The following is a 15,071-nucleotide window of genomic DNA, read 5'->3' on the forward strand; positions in this document are numbered from 1 at the left end:
TGCTTTTTGAATAGCTCCCAAAATGTATGTACATTATATGGAAAGGCCAAGCCATGACAATTCACAGGGAGTCTTGGAGGAATGATTCATGATCCTGTGGGAGGGAGGGATTCACTGGTATATTAGTGATCTCCCTTTGTTAGCTCCTTTGGTAGCAGTTGAGTGTTTTACCCATGTATATGTAGGCTCTTTGTGTCAATTGTGTGATCTATGAAGTAAAGAAAAGGCTACTCTGACCCTGACATGCCATTGATTCTTTGAATAGTTGTACAGGAGCTAGTAGGAGAAACCTTTTGGAGGAAACTGTGATATAAACTACATTATGAATATGTTAGGAGATTATCCTGGGGCAACCACAGATGGTTGCAAAGGGCCAAAAGGAAATAATGATTCTCTTGAGATCAGCCTTCAAAGTTAGATCTGGTTCATGTGATCCTAGAGATTCGCCTATGCAAAGTGCTAAAACTAAAAAAAAATGATTTGGTTTTGTGTCTTCAGAATGTCATTCCTGAAAGCTTTGCATATCTTTCAGAAATGAACTTCTAAATACAAATCAATTCAGTTTGAGTCTAAAACATTTATTAAGCACCTACTATGTTTCAGATTCTATGGTACAACCTAGGAATACAAAGTCAAAAATAAAACATTCTCTTGTGCTCGTGGAGCTTACATATTAATAGGGGAAACAATAGGTATATAGATAAAGTGATTTGCTTTAAGGCCATACAAGGAGTAAACGTTCATTGGTACTCAGGTTCTCTAACTTCAGAGCCAGTATTCTTTGCCCTATACAACACAGAACTGAATCTTTATACATTTTGACCTATTCTCTATAAAAGAGACCACAAGACATAGCTTTAGAGCTGGAATGCCTTCAAAGCACATAGGAGCATAAAACAGCATGATGGAAAAAATAGTAGAAAATATTGGTCAGGGATATCAAAGCAATGAAGTCAGAGGTTTATACTCATGCTTATAGATTATAAATACTTCCTTTAAAGAAGAAAGAGAGGAAGTGCTGGGCATGATAAATCCTAAAAATCACCACAAAAATGAGATAGAATATATCTTAAGACATAAGAAATGATAGGGATTACCTGCCTGCAAAGAAGCATACCATAACTTTTTAATGCAAAGGACAAAATCTATATAAAGTTAGAAGAAAGAAAAAAATGAGAAGAAAATATGGTAAGGGATGAGACAAGTCTAGCCTGACCTACTTAAATTAATTATTTTATGGCATATGGATAAAAGAACAAAACATCGATAAAGGTTTATCACAATTTCATATGGAATTTTAACTGATGTAAATGTCTTTTTTATAAAGAGACTTAGAGAGTTTAGGAACCAGTTTGCCCAGAAAACTCTTGATGTCCTTTTCAAGTAGAGAAATATGATATTTAAGGACAATGACAACTTAGAATATAAACAATCTTCTAGAAAAAGATTATAGAAAGTGATGAACAATATTACTTTGTAAAACAGTGATATGTCATAGGAGAAAAATAAGCTTAAATAAAGCCATATTATGCCAATACCACTTAAGGATGAAGCTAAAAGGAGGACAAAAAAAAATAGACAAAGAATGGAAAAGATTTGTCTATTATAAAAAGCTATACTCTAGCACATTTGGATTCTGACATCATAGTCCCCAGTCCCAGATTCACTGAAGTAGTAAGAGTATTCTTCTCTAGATGCTACATGATTTTGAAGCATGAGATAACATAGTTTCCAAAGAATTAAAGATACAGAGTAACCAAAGGGCAGTGGTTGACTTCAGCATATTAACAATTAAGAATTGTGAAGAAAAAAATATGTGAAATATATCATTAAAAAGTATCTGGGGCAGCTAGGTGGTGCAGTAGATAGAGCACTAGCCCTGAAATCAGGAGGACCTGAGTTCAAATCTGGTCTCAGACACTTAACACTTCCTGGCTGTGTGACCCTGGGCAAGTCACTTAACCCCAGTTGCCTCAGCAAAAAAAAAAACAAAATCTAACTAGAAAAAAAGCTATGAAATAAGCGCAAGTGTTAGCCAGTAGACAGTCATGTAGTCCTTTGGTACCCATAGAGTATGAAACAGATCTAAAGAAAGCCCAGTTAGTAAGTCAAAAAACATTTATTAAGTACTTGCTAGACACTGCTAAGTGTTAGGGATCCAAAGAAAAGCAAAATATTGTCCTGCTTTCAGAGATTTTAGTTTAATGGGGGATACAATATGCAGACAACTATATATGACATATACAGATGTATGTATATGTGTGTATGTATTGTTTATATGTATGTATGTATGTGTGCACAAATGTATTGTGTATATGTGTGCATGTGTATATACACAGGCTTACATGTATTTCTGCATGTGTGCATACATGCACTGTACACACAATCACAATACACGAACATACTTATGTTCATGTACATGTGTATATGTAGATACATGTCTGCAAGATACATGTGCATATTTGCACACATAGGCACACACTACATGCATATGTGTGCACACGTGCACACGTGCATGTGCAATGCATATTTATATACTTATGTAAACTTACATCCACAAACATGCATGTCTCTGTGTGCATATGCATATGTGTGATATGTACATACATGCATTTATATATACATGGATGTATATTCCTATATGAATGTGTGTATAGGTATGTATATATGGTATATGTATATGTATGTGTGTACATGTTTATGTATATATGTCTATTAGTGTGTATGTATAGATGTGTGTATAAATTGTATAAATTTATGCATAAATTGTATGAATATATCCATATATACAAATATAAGTCTGTATATATTTGTATATATGCATATATTTATACAACACAGTGTATATGTGTATGTATATATGTATTTGTGTGTGTATATATACATACATGTATCCATAAAATAGATTAGAAATAATCACAGAGAGAAGAAACAAGAATTAAGGAAGATTGAGAAAGACTTCTTGTAGAAAATGAGGTTTTAGTTGGGAGGTGAAGGAAGCCAAAAAATCCAGAAGGCGGAAATAAAGAGGGAAAATATTCCAGCCATAGAGTGGACAATGAAATTCCCCTGAGTCAGGAGATATAGAGGAAGATCTAGTTAGAGAAATAGCAAGAAGCCAGATCACTGAATCACAGAATACACAAAGGGATGTAAGCCATAGGAAGATTACAAAGGGGGCAAAGGGGAATCTTTGAAGGGCTTTGAATGTTAGAGGATTTTATATTTGCTCCTGGGGATAATAGGGAGTTATTGGATTTTATTGTGTAGGGGGAAGGGGTGAAAATGTTGGATCTGTTCTTTAGGAAAATCACTTCAGTGACTAAGTGGAAAATGGACTGAAGTGAGGAGAGACTTGTGAGAGGGAGCTCAAGCACCAAGAATAGTCCCAGTGTGAGATGATGGATTGTACCAGGATGGTGGCAGTGTGAACATGATATACGGATGACCTTTGGAGGATTTATGAGAGGACTGGCCAAGATATGCACAAGATGCAGTATATCATAATTTGCTTGATTGGAGGGAGTACTCACACTGATAAGATCAAGTATTTATTGAAGACCATCCAGAACAGGAGTCTGAGATCTTCCTCTTTTTTCAATCATAGCTAAAATGGCTCATTTCTTCTTAGCATTCACTGCTAACTTCAGCTTATCTTGATGCTGTGTTCTATTAATCTAAATTTCTTACATATATTTCATTTTAAAATATCTCTTTGGTAGTTGTATTCCTCAATATCTTATCAGACCTTGGTGGTGCTGTATTTGTTACTTCTCAAGCCTCCCATTACCTCTACTTCATTTCTCCTTTACTGATCAGAATCAAGTCAATAATGGCTGTGTCCTTTATCCTTCCATATTCCTAAATGTGAAATTGTAAAGCAAGACAAAGTAATACAAGATTTGATCAAGTGCTAATTCTAGCAAATGATCTTTGTAGTTTTTTCAACCTCTGAATTAGTCATGGCTTAAGTCGCTTGTAAATATTATGATTATATATTTAGGTAGTTCTAAAAACTGAACCATCTTGGGCTTTGTGGCTTTCAGGTCAGTTTTGTGATAATGACCTGTAGCAGATCCAAACAAAATACTTCCTATTTTTGGTTTTCCCTTAGTAGATGCAAGTGGGATTTCTTTCTCAATTAGTCATGGCTTAAGTTGCAGCTGTAAATATTATGATTATATATTTAGGCAATTCCAAAGACTGAATAGTCTGGCTTTCAGGCCAGCCTTGTGATAGTGACCTGTTGCAGCATCCAAACAAAATGATTCCTATTTTTGGTTTTCCTTTAGTACATAAAAATGGGATTTCTTTCTTAAAAGTTATGATTCTAAGTCTGATTCAGCATGAGAATCTTTGACTGGAATTAAAATTGAGATAAATAAGTTAGAGAAGGAAATTGCATAGAATTCTTTCCAATAGGCATACCTGGCGGTACGTAGAGCATTTGTGTTAAAGTGGGACTTTGCTCAGCTGGAAGTTAAGAAAGTCATGGAATGTAAAGGAAAGCATTATAGAGAAACAAAAAAGACTACAGGAGTAATTCAGCCTTATAATTTATTTCATCAAGGTATGTTCCAGAAACAACAGTGGCTTAGGATAGGTTACATATTTTAAAAACCAAAACACAATGTCAGACTCATCATTGTGGAAAATAATAAAAGTATAAAAGAGGATATAAGAAAAGTCTGTTTATAGACAGCTTTTATTTAGTTTATGAGGTTAAGTTTATTTTAGTTTTCAGGCTTTAAAAAAAGACATGTAGAGTGGCAAAAGCTGTTTTTGGAATTAAATATTATCCAAGATGGTGTTATGTGACCAGAAGGGGAAAAAAACCCCACCATAGACGTAGAAAGATTTTGACTTTTAATGAAAAGCATCCTACAATAAATAAAAGTGTATAATACTAAAAAAAATGGAAAGGGAAAAGAAATCTGTCATGCATTTCTTTGTCTTCATAGAAGAAATGCTTAATATAAAAGCTCAATAAACATTTATTAAATACCTATTATGTATCTGTGCTGCATTCTGGAGATACAAAGAAAGCATTAAGATAGTCCCTTACTTTTGGGAGCTTACAATCTAATGAAGGAAGACAAAACATAAAAAGAAGGAAAAAGGAGTGGGCAGGCTGGGTAGTCAGAGTTAACCTTGTTAGAGGGCATGGTGAAGTCCTGCAGCTGAGGTGTGAAATGATATGAAGAAGTGAACATTTCAATTGATTTCATCTTACAGAATGATGAACTTATGGAGATAATGAAGTCTAGGAAAGTAGCTAAGTGCAAAATGATATTCTAGAGTGTTAGGAAGGTCAGCATTAACTGAACTGGTGAGAGGGAAAAGGCTTTCTTTCCCGTTCTCCCCTTTTATCCTAGCTCCAAGAAATAGGCCTGGAGGTATTTGTTTTTGGATTGTCTTCGTGTCCTTTTCATTTTTACATGCTAATGGTATTCTAGAATATTAGGAAAGCTATGGGGTTTATCCTTTTAAAATACAGTTTTGGTACTTCTGTCTCACACAGTATTATAAATGGCTACAACTAGTACTTATTCTATTAATTTGCAGAGGAAATTAAAATCATTATCATAGAAAAATGGAACTTTAGAACTAGAGAAGTCCTAAAGCTTTAGAACTAGAATGGATTTGAGAGATCACCTAATCTACTCATTTTACAGATGGGGAAACCAAAGCCCAAAGAGAACAAAATGGCTTATCTAAAGATTATACTAATAAGCTAGTGACAAATTTAGAAGACTTGGGTCTTCTGACTCTTAATCTAAGGTTTTTTTTTTTAGCTAAACTCCATGCCATGTGAAAGAAGTTTTCCTGCATGCAGGGAACCACTTACCCAGGATCACAATATGGGCTAATACAAGAGAAAGAATATTGATTTGAGACAAAAGTTCAAATCCTTCCTGGCTTTGTGACTTTGGCCAAGTCTTTTAATCACTCTGAACCTGTTTTTCTTTTATATGAATGGAGGGAGTTGGACTGGATAGCTTTGAAGTCTCTTTCAGCTCCAGGTCTATGAAATTCCTCCAGGAAGTTATATGGGCCAGTTTGAATCATCATCAGTTTGAATCATTATTCAGCTCGCTGCTTGACTTTTTCCATATTTAAAAATATAGCAACTCTAAGATAATCCAGGGGTATGTCTGCATATTTCCTCACTAATTATTAAAATCTCAACATGTTAATAAACTAAACTCAGAAACTACTACCAGTTTATTGAACAGCATTTAGACTTCTTTCAAAATAGTAGTTACATATATTTCTCTGTTTTAAATATCTTAATCCCTAAAGCCATGTTAGAATTAAATATTAAAAATTACTGAATTTATGATTTGTTAACAATTTTGTCAACAACAAGACAAAGTAATAGTTAATTATTTGAAACATTCATGCTGTGAAAAAAAAACTCAGAACTTTTGCATTAATGGCAGATTATTTCTTTTCATTTCTGAGAACCTCATTGATTCCAAAACAACTAGGTTAAGATAACAAATTTTCTTTTTAAGAATTCTGATTATTCCCTTTGCAAGTATAATGTGGCCTTTGGAGCTTGCCCAGTTCACCTACCATGGAGCCTTCTCCAAGATGTCTGGCCTAGGTCTGCCCAGAACTCCTAAAATGGAGGCACTATTCATCCCCTCCCATGTGGGTGGAACAGATGGCATTTTTAAAACTGGTAAGAGTGAGGCGGTTGCTTTCTTTCTGCTGGTCTTTTTCTGGCTCAAGCTTTTTCCTAAATGATTTTTCCTTTGGCAACCTGAGGTTGAAGATCGTAGCACTAACTGAACTGGTGAGAGGAAAAAGGCTTTCTTTCCCTGTTCTCCTTTTTATCCTAGTTCTGAGAAACAGGCCTGCAGGTATTTGTTTTTGGATTGTTTTTGTGGCCTTTTCAGTTTTAGATGCTGAACCCTGTAGTTCATGCTACGGTGATAATGGAGCTAGGACTCTAGATGGGATAGTGCAGTCAGCCAACCTGATACTGAAGACCTTCAAAGTGAGGATGCTTGGGACTCCAGCTAGAAAAGGGGTTTAGCTTTAGAACTGGGACTATATAACAGAGCTTCTTAAACTTTTTCTACTTGCAACCCTTTTTTGCCTGAGAAATTTTTACATGACTCTGGGTATATATATATAGGTCTATAAAATAGGCATAGAAATCAAACATTTACTGATTTATTATCATAAAAAAATTTATTTTAAAACAATTTTTAATTGTTAAATTTTAAAACAAAATACATATTTTACTGTTTATTCAAGCCAAAAACTAATTTGCATACTGAGATGGATGTGCTTGTTTATTTTTACATAAAAATTAAATCTTGGTAGAATATTTGGTACATTTTAATATTGCCAAATTTTTTGTGACCCCCACATTTAGTTATGTGACCACACGTGGGGTTGCAATCCACAGTTTATGAAGCTTTGCGGTATAAGAACGGGGCTAAACTGTGTAACTCCCTGTCTCCAAAAGCATGAGAGCTACAAAAGAACTGATGGGGATTTTGCTCCTCTTGATAGGGGAGTAAATTTGTATATTTGTATATGTTATCTTTTGAAGTAAAGATTCCTTTGTAAAAGCTAATGTATTGGGGTTATACTTGGGACTACCTCATACTTAGAAAAGTAGAGGACTAGAGTTAATGATCAGCCATTGACACAACCCTCACTCTAGTCATTTTAAGAATGTTGGAAAATTCTGGGGGTAAAGTAGGTATCATTTTAGTCTGTGTTAAAATGTGAGGCCTTGTGTGGGGTAAAATAGGGCTCTTTACTTTTGTAGGAATCCCTGGAAAGAATCTTTGCCTGGAACTTTTGATTTTTGGCATATTCTAGACTGTGAGATCCTAGAGAAATTTGACAAAAAACCTAGTTTATGATTTGCCATAGTCTGGGGTCTTAAGCACCCTAGCTTCTTAATGCTGCCCTGCCGGTCTAGCTGGCTGCATCATCCTTACTGGGATGCTTATTCTTTATATAGTTTGTTTATTCCTATTTGTTTTCTTGTTGTCTCCTCCATTGGATTGTGAGTTCCTTAAGTCAGCAACTATCTTTTGCTTCTTTTTGTTTGACACATAATAGATGTTTAATAAATGTTTGTTGACTATTTTGTTTTTTCCTTTTAAAAACATTATTCTGAGTAAAGGTCCATAAACTTTACTAAATTGCCAAAGCAGTCCATAACAAAAAAATTTAAATTAAAAATCCTTGAACTAGATGATGGTTGCAAACTTACAATGGATTCTACACCATTGTTTACCTCACTTTGCTAATTTTTTTTTGTAATAAGTTTATGTTCTGAAGGTGAAACGTGATGAGTAAGAGAGATTCTTGGATTTTTAAGATGTGTTATTGATTTTCTTGGTTGGGAGAAGACTTGGAGAATTCTTTACTGGAAAGTGACATTGAAAAATCATCTAGTAATTGATTGAATATCATGGATCTGCATCAAATTCTGTATGAATTTGAAAGGTAAAGCTCTTGTTTGCCTTAGAATTTCACGATCATGATGGAGACACAGAATATATATTAATATAAAACAGAACATATTAACACTAGACTTTAACATAAATAACACAATGCCAACATTTAGTTGCTATTTAGTTATTTTTTGCTCATAATGTGAATTCTTTAAGACCTGATTCAGTTATTTTTCAGAACAGGAATAATGGGCCCAGCATGGTTAAAACCATGGAAACTTAGCTTCTCCTCAGCTTCAGTCTAAATTATCATGTGACCTTAGTTTAATAACTTCCTTCCATCTTCTGTAAAATGGGAATAAATTATCCCTCAAAGGATGCTGATGAACACTTTTTGGAGTCAAGAAACATGAATTAGAATTCTATTTCAAATACCTATTTTTTGTATGACTAAGGGAAAACCACCTAACTTCTCAGTTTTCTTTCTTCTAAAATGTGGATTATATACATATACTTTTTACTTATTGTGAGGGAATGCTCTAATCTTATTTAAGTATGATTTGTTGGTATTAGTAGAGTTCTGAGACCAAGCTCAGAAATTATGTGATATAGTAGAAAGAACTCTGAATTAAGAAGCAAAATGACCAGAGCTTTGGATTCTGCCTTCATCACTTGGTAGTTTCTCAACAGGGCTTAGGTTCCTCATCTGTAAAGGGTTGTCACATCTTACTCCAACTTTCTGGGAAATATACATTATTCTTGATCTGACTATTCCCTATAGAACTATGTGTCATGGGCCCTTCTCATTCCTTTCCTAGATGGTGATCTTACTAGCAATGTGTTTAAAAAGAACCTGTTCATACTGGGCCAAACAGATGTTTTTGTGTTTTAATGTTTCTAACTAAAGCAGCAGTTTTCCCCCTTTAATATGGAATGTACCTAATTAATGATTGAGCATCATGCTGGGGCTATATTCTCTTTGATGTGCTCATCAGCACCAGCAAAGAAATATTGAAAGCTAATCATAACAAGACATAGAGCTCTTATGAAATGCCTTTTATCTTCAAAGTAGTTTACAAACCACTAATTATTACTGGAATTCAGGCAGTAATCACATCAAGTCCTCTAAGTGTTATCAAGGTCATTTAACATGAAACTGGATACATTAGGCTGGAGTGTGTAGCTAGCTGCCTTCTACCTCTCTATGGACTAACTCAAGAAACTTGACCTAATTCACAGAAGGAAGGATTTAGGTGGAATCGATTGTGTAAAAAACTGTGTGGTGACAAGATTGAAACTTTCTCCCTTTCCTTTTTCTGGGAACTAGAAGGACTGTAAGAAAAACCTGGAAAAGTTTAACTTTCTCCAAAGTTTCTCCTTTGCTTTCTCCAAAGCAGATTTGGTAAGTTCTCCCCTGCAAACCACTGCCCTCATTAATTATTTCTTTGGAGAAAGGAGAGAAATTCATAAACTGATAAAAATATTTGAATCAGAAGTCATTTTAGGTCTATGTAAGTTCCCAAAGGCACATGATGGCTCAGTGGATAGATTGAATGCTGGGCTTGGATTCAGCATGGTTTGAGTTCAAATATGGCTTCAGATACTTACCAGCTTGTGACTGGGCAAGTCACTTAACTTAGTTTGCCTCAGTTTCCCCAACTGTAAAATGGAGAAAAAATAGTAGCACCTACATCCCAGGATTATTGTGGGCATCACCCAGCATATAGTAGGTGGCATATAAATGATTATTTTCTTTTCTTAATCTTTTTATGAAGTGAAGAGGGAACTGGATTCAAAATCCTGCCTTTGTCATTTCAATGTGATGATGAGTCACTTAATTTCTCTCTTACTTAGCTTCCTTATCTATAAAATGGAGATAATAACCTGCAGTATTTTGTCCATCCTCATTTTTCAGATGATGAAACTGAGATTGAGTTAGAAATATTGGCTTGCCTAAGATCACAGAGCTAGGAAGGAGCAGAGCTGGGATTCAAAATCAAACCAAGACTCCCTTGTTTATGTGTATGTTGGGGGATGGGTAGTAGGAATATTTGGTGAGGCTGGGGAGAGGTAGAACATAATAGGCAACATTAGTTTTGAATTCTATTACCAGAGAAAATCTTCTTACTGGGAAACAAAGCCACCCTGCTCCTCTTCTCCACCTCCATTGCACCATATACCAAAAATAGTACCTTTGGTAAACTGGTAAAGGACTTGATATCCTAGGGGAAGGGTGTAATTATATGCAGATGTCTCCAAGTTCTCATTTTAGTTTGATGTATGTCTTGATGTCCCAATTATAAGAGCAGTTTTTGTAATGAAGAATATTATGAGCTAGGTACTAAATTTCCTTGAGAAAGAGGGGAAAATCTATCTAGAAAGTGGGAAATAACTGTCACTAGGTTCTGAATAGTGTTATTCCTAGAATAAAAGTTACAGGAAGAAAATTTGGTGATGGAAAGGGTCTGACATTGACAGTGAGGATCAAGGATCAACTGTCTATTCTTATATCAGTGTATATATGGACTGAACCACCAGCTACCTCTGGGTACTTACATGGGCTTAAAATGCCTTCTGATTTAAACATTTTATCAGTTTAGGAATTTATCTCTTTTATCCAAAGAAATAACTGAGTGAGGAAGATGTTTGCAAATCTGAGGGGAAGGTATAACAAATCAGCTTTGGAGAAAGAGCTGACTCTTAAACTTATTCACGTTTTTCTACAGTCCCACTTCCTTGGGGAAGGAGGAGTCTGAGAACAAGTGCATTCAGTATTGAAGGTGAATGGTCAGGTTTTGTGACAACAGAAGATTGAAGGAAAGAAGATGAAGTCTAATATAAAGTGGAGTTTTTAAAAAGTAGAATGGGGGTTCCCAAAGCATAGTGGAAAGGGAAGGAGAAACTAAATAGGGTCAGAAGCATGAGGATGAAGTGAATGAGTGAATGAAAGTAAGTGAGTGAGGAGTGATAGTAAAGGAATAGAGTATTAACTTCCTAGGCAGTTTTACATTATAAATTAGAGAGCAAGAAGAAAGAAGTTGCTAGTCATGCAACAATAGATTGTGATACATACACAAAGTAAGCTCTTAGCTATGTCCCAGGTTTCAATTTGATTTTTTGGAGGGAGCTTGGGAATCTAGATTGGACTAGTCTATGTGACTAGATAGCAAAATGGCTGATACTGAGGTGCTTAACTGGTATTGAAGGGTTGATTAATGAACTCATATTAATAAACAAGGAATCTTCTGTGCCTTGAGGTATGATTTTGATTTGATTTTTACCAGTTAAGTGAGGAGGCTTTGGGTTTGGTGATGAGATAAGTTTAGGTGGTAGGAAGATGAGAATCAGGACAGAGAAACAATACCCTGCTTGTGTTAGACTGGCATAGGAGGAGGCAAGAGACTTATTGGTGGATGTTAGAATATCCACTCAAAGTAGACAGTACAGGTTGATTTATCTGGTCAGATTTCAGAGCGGCATTTCCTGAATTGGATCTATCAGAATGGCTAGTAGGCTACTTTATTGTGGGTTGTTTCATGTTGATTGGGGGAACCACTTCATAATGTTTTACTTTAGAAGAATCGAGGTTTGCAGGAATTATTAATAAAGCAGGAATTTATTAATAAATACATTTATATTAATAAAAATATAATAATAATATAAAATAAAGTTTCTTTCTTCCTTTCTTCCTTCCTTTATTAATAGCAGCTTTATTAATATGGCAGCAGCTTAATAAGCAAAAATTATTAATAAATTTTCCAAAATCTTGGAAATTTATGATAGTTTATTATTCATCTGTTTGGAATGATTTTGGGAAGGGCCTAGGATACAGTAGGGTAATTTGTAGTCTCTGAAAGAGCTTCCTGCTTTAAAGAATCTCTAATATTAAAATTCTTAATTTCATTTGTGGCCCATTTAAAGATTTCTTGGCAGAGATACTGGAGTAGTTTGCCATTAAATTTTTTTTTACTAATTTACATTTTACTGATGAGGAAACTGAGGCAGGGTTAAGTGACTTGTCCAGGGTCTCATGGCTGGTAAGTGCCTGAGGTCATATTTATTTTTATTTTTAAAATTTATTTATGTAATATTTTCCCCCAGTTACATTGAAAACAATTTTTTTACATTTGTTTTTAAGATTTTTGAGTTCTAGTTTCTCTCCCTTATCACCACCCACAATTAAGAAACCATATGTAAAGTTATGCAAAAACATTTCCATAAAAGTTATGTTGTGAAAGAAAATATAGATCTCCCACCCTAATGAAAATAAAAACCCTTAAGAAAAATTAAATTGAAAAGAGAGAGACAGAGAGAGACAGAAACAGAGAGACAGAGAGAGAGAGAGAGAGAGAGACAGACAGAGAGAGAGAGAGAAAAAGAGAGAGAGAGAGAGAGAGAGACAGAGTAATAAAGAATTCTTCAATCTATATTCAGACTTGATCAATTCTTTCTCTGGTATGGATAGAATTTTTCATCATAGTCCTTCAGAGTAATTGTGGATGATTCTACTGCTGAGAATAAATAGCAAAATCATTATAGAACATTGCTATTACTTTGTATACAGTATATTTCACTTTGTTCATGGAGGACTTTCTTTTTTTCTTCTTTCTCCTTCCTTCCTTCCTTCTTCCCTTCCTTCCTCCCTCCCTCCCTCCCTTCCTCTTTCCCTCCCTTCCTCCCTCCGTCCCTCCCTCCCTCCCTTTCCTTCCTTTCCTCCCTTCCTCCCTCCCCTTCTTTCCTTCCTTTCCTTCCTTCCTTCCTTCCTTTCTTTCTTCCTTCCTTCTCCCCCCCCCCCCCCCCCTTTCCCCCTTCCTTCCTTCCTTCCTTCCTTCCTTCCTTCCTTCCTTCCTTTCCTTCCTTCCTTCCTTCCTTTCCTTCCTTCCTTCCTCCTTCCTTCCTTCCTTCCTTCCTTTTTTCCCCCCCCCCCCCCCCCCCCCCCCCCCTTTCTTTCTTTTTTCTCAATTGGGGTTGCCGCCGGGTACACAAAAAATGTTATTCTAAACCAATTGAAACTCAATTCCTTCTGACTTTAGGGTTGGTGCTCAATCCATTGTGCCACCTAGCTGCCGCCTCCCGACTCCCCATGGAAAACTTTCCAGGTGTTTTGTTTTTGTTTTCCTGAGAACATCCTGCTCATCATTTCTTAGGCCAGATTTGAACACAGTTTTTCCTAACTCCAGGTCCAGCACTCTATTCACTTCACAACCAATTGCTGCCCAATTGTCATTTTAAATCTCTTATATTAGTCAAAGACAGAGGAAAAAGGGAAAAAAGAATAATGAAGTTGGAGTCAAGAGATCCGGATTTAAGTACTGAGTATGACATTTAGTGATAATAGTCAAATTGTTTCACCTTTAAATGCCTTGTATTCCTCACTTACAAAACAGTGATAATAATATAATTTGCTCTATCATCTAGTAGAGTTGCGGTGAAAAAATTTTGTAAGCCTTAAAGAGCTATCACCATGAGTTATTATTGTTATAGAACAAAAGCATTTCCTGTTTCTTCCTTACCATAGTTTATGTCCCTTTGCCTTTGGAATAGGTCCCCTAACTTTCCCTTTTAGTAGATATGCCATCTGTCTAGCTATTTGTTTATATAGATTAAAAATCTCTGAGGTAGAAGCTTTGCCAAAATTTGAGCCTGAGGCACTGCTGAATATGATATTCTTCAGCCAGAGCTCATAGAAGAATTACTTCCTATTGTTTTGATCCTAAAATGTAAGTACTTTGGCTCTTTGTTTTTTCTCCACTTCTTGGTTTTTAACACAGTTTTTATAGGTTAAAGCAGAAACCACAGACCAAGCTGGGTGCCATGGGGTCTGCTTTATTGCATATGGAGAGCAAACTAAACTACTTTGTCAGTCGTTGCTCTACTCTCAGATTTTCTTAGATGTATACACTCTTGAGTTTCAGTATTTTCAAAAGAAATCTTTCTTTTTTTCTTTTATTTAGGTTAACTTAGGGAGTAAAAGCAAGACTTAAAGTCTACTTTACAATTTGGGGGTCATTGTTGGAGTAGGATAGAGGAAAGCATGGAGAAGTTGGTGCTTTTTCACTACAATCCTGTGAAATAGGTAGTGAAAATATTATTGCCTATTCTTTTAATTTCTCTTATTATTAGTCATTTGAAATAGTCTTTGAATTGTTGATGGTAGTTCTTTTCTCGAGAATTTTTTCTATATCTTTTGACAACTATTCATTGAATAATGGTTCAATGCTGGTGCAAAGATATCTCCTCTCACTGGAAATTGAGTGGATGCTCTTCAGGTGAGGAATGACTGAATAAGTTATGGTATATGAATGTAATAGAAAATTATTATTCTATAAGAAATAATGAGCAGGCTCATTTTCAGAGAAACCTGAAAAAACTTACCTGAGCCAATGCTAAGTAAAGTGAGCAGTACCAAGAGAACAACACTATTATGTAATGATCAATTGTGATGGATTTGGCTCTTTTCAACAGTGATGTGATTCAAGGCAGTTCCAATAGATTCGTGATGAAAAGTGCCATCCATATCCAGAGGGAGAACTATGGAGACGAAACATAGATCAAAGCATAGTATATATGTGTATATATACATATATATATATATATATATATATATATTCCATATTGATAAAAATGGGTTTTGCAAAGGTT

At 35.2% G+C, this 15,071-nt stretch overlaps 1 protein-coding gene across 3 annotated transcripts in view; it reads left to right on the forward strand.

Annotated features, from left to right (window-relative positions):
• CRACR2A (calcium release activated channel regulator 2A) overlaps window positions 1-15,071 on the forward strand; it is a 301,039-nt gene that overhangs the window by 128,772 nt on the left and 157,196 nt on the right. The gene's annotated exons all lie outside the window — the stretch shown is intronic.

The sequence above is a fragment of the Sarcophilus harrisii genome, chromosome 5 (genome assembly GCF_902635505.1).
Source record: "Sarcophilus harrisii chromosome 5, mSarHar1.11, whole genome shotgun sequence".
In the NCBI taxonomy this organism is placed as follows: Eukaryota; Metazoa; Chordata; class Mammalia; order Dasyuromorphia; family Dasyuridae; genus Sarcophilus; species Sarcophilus harrisii.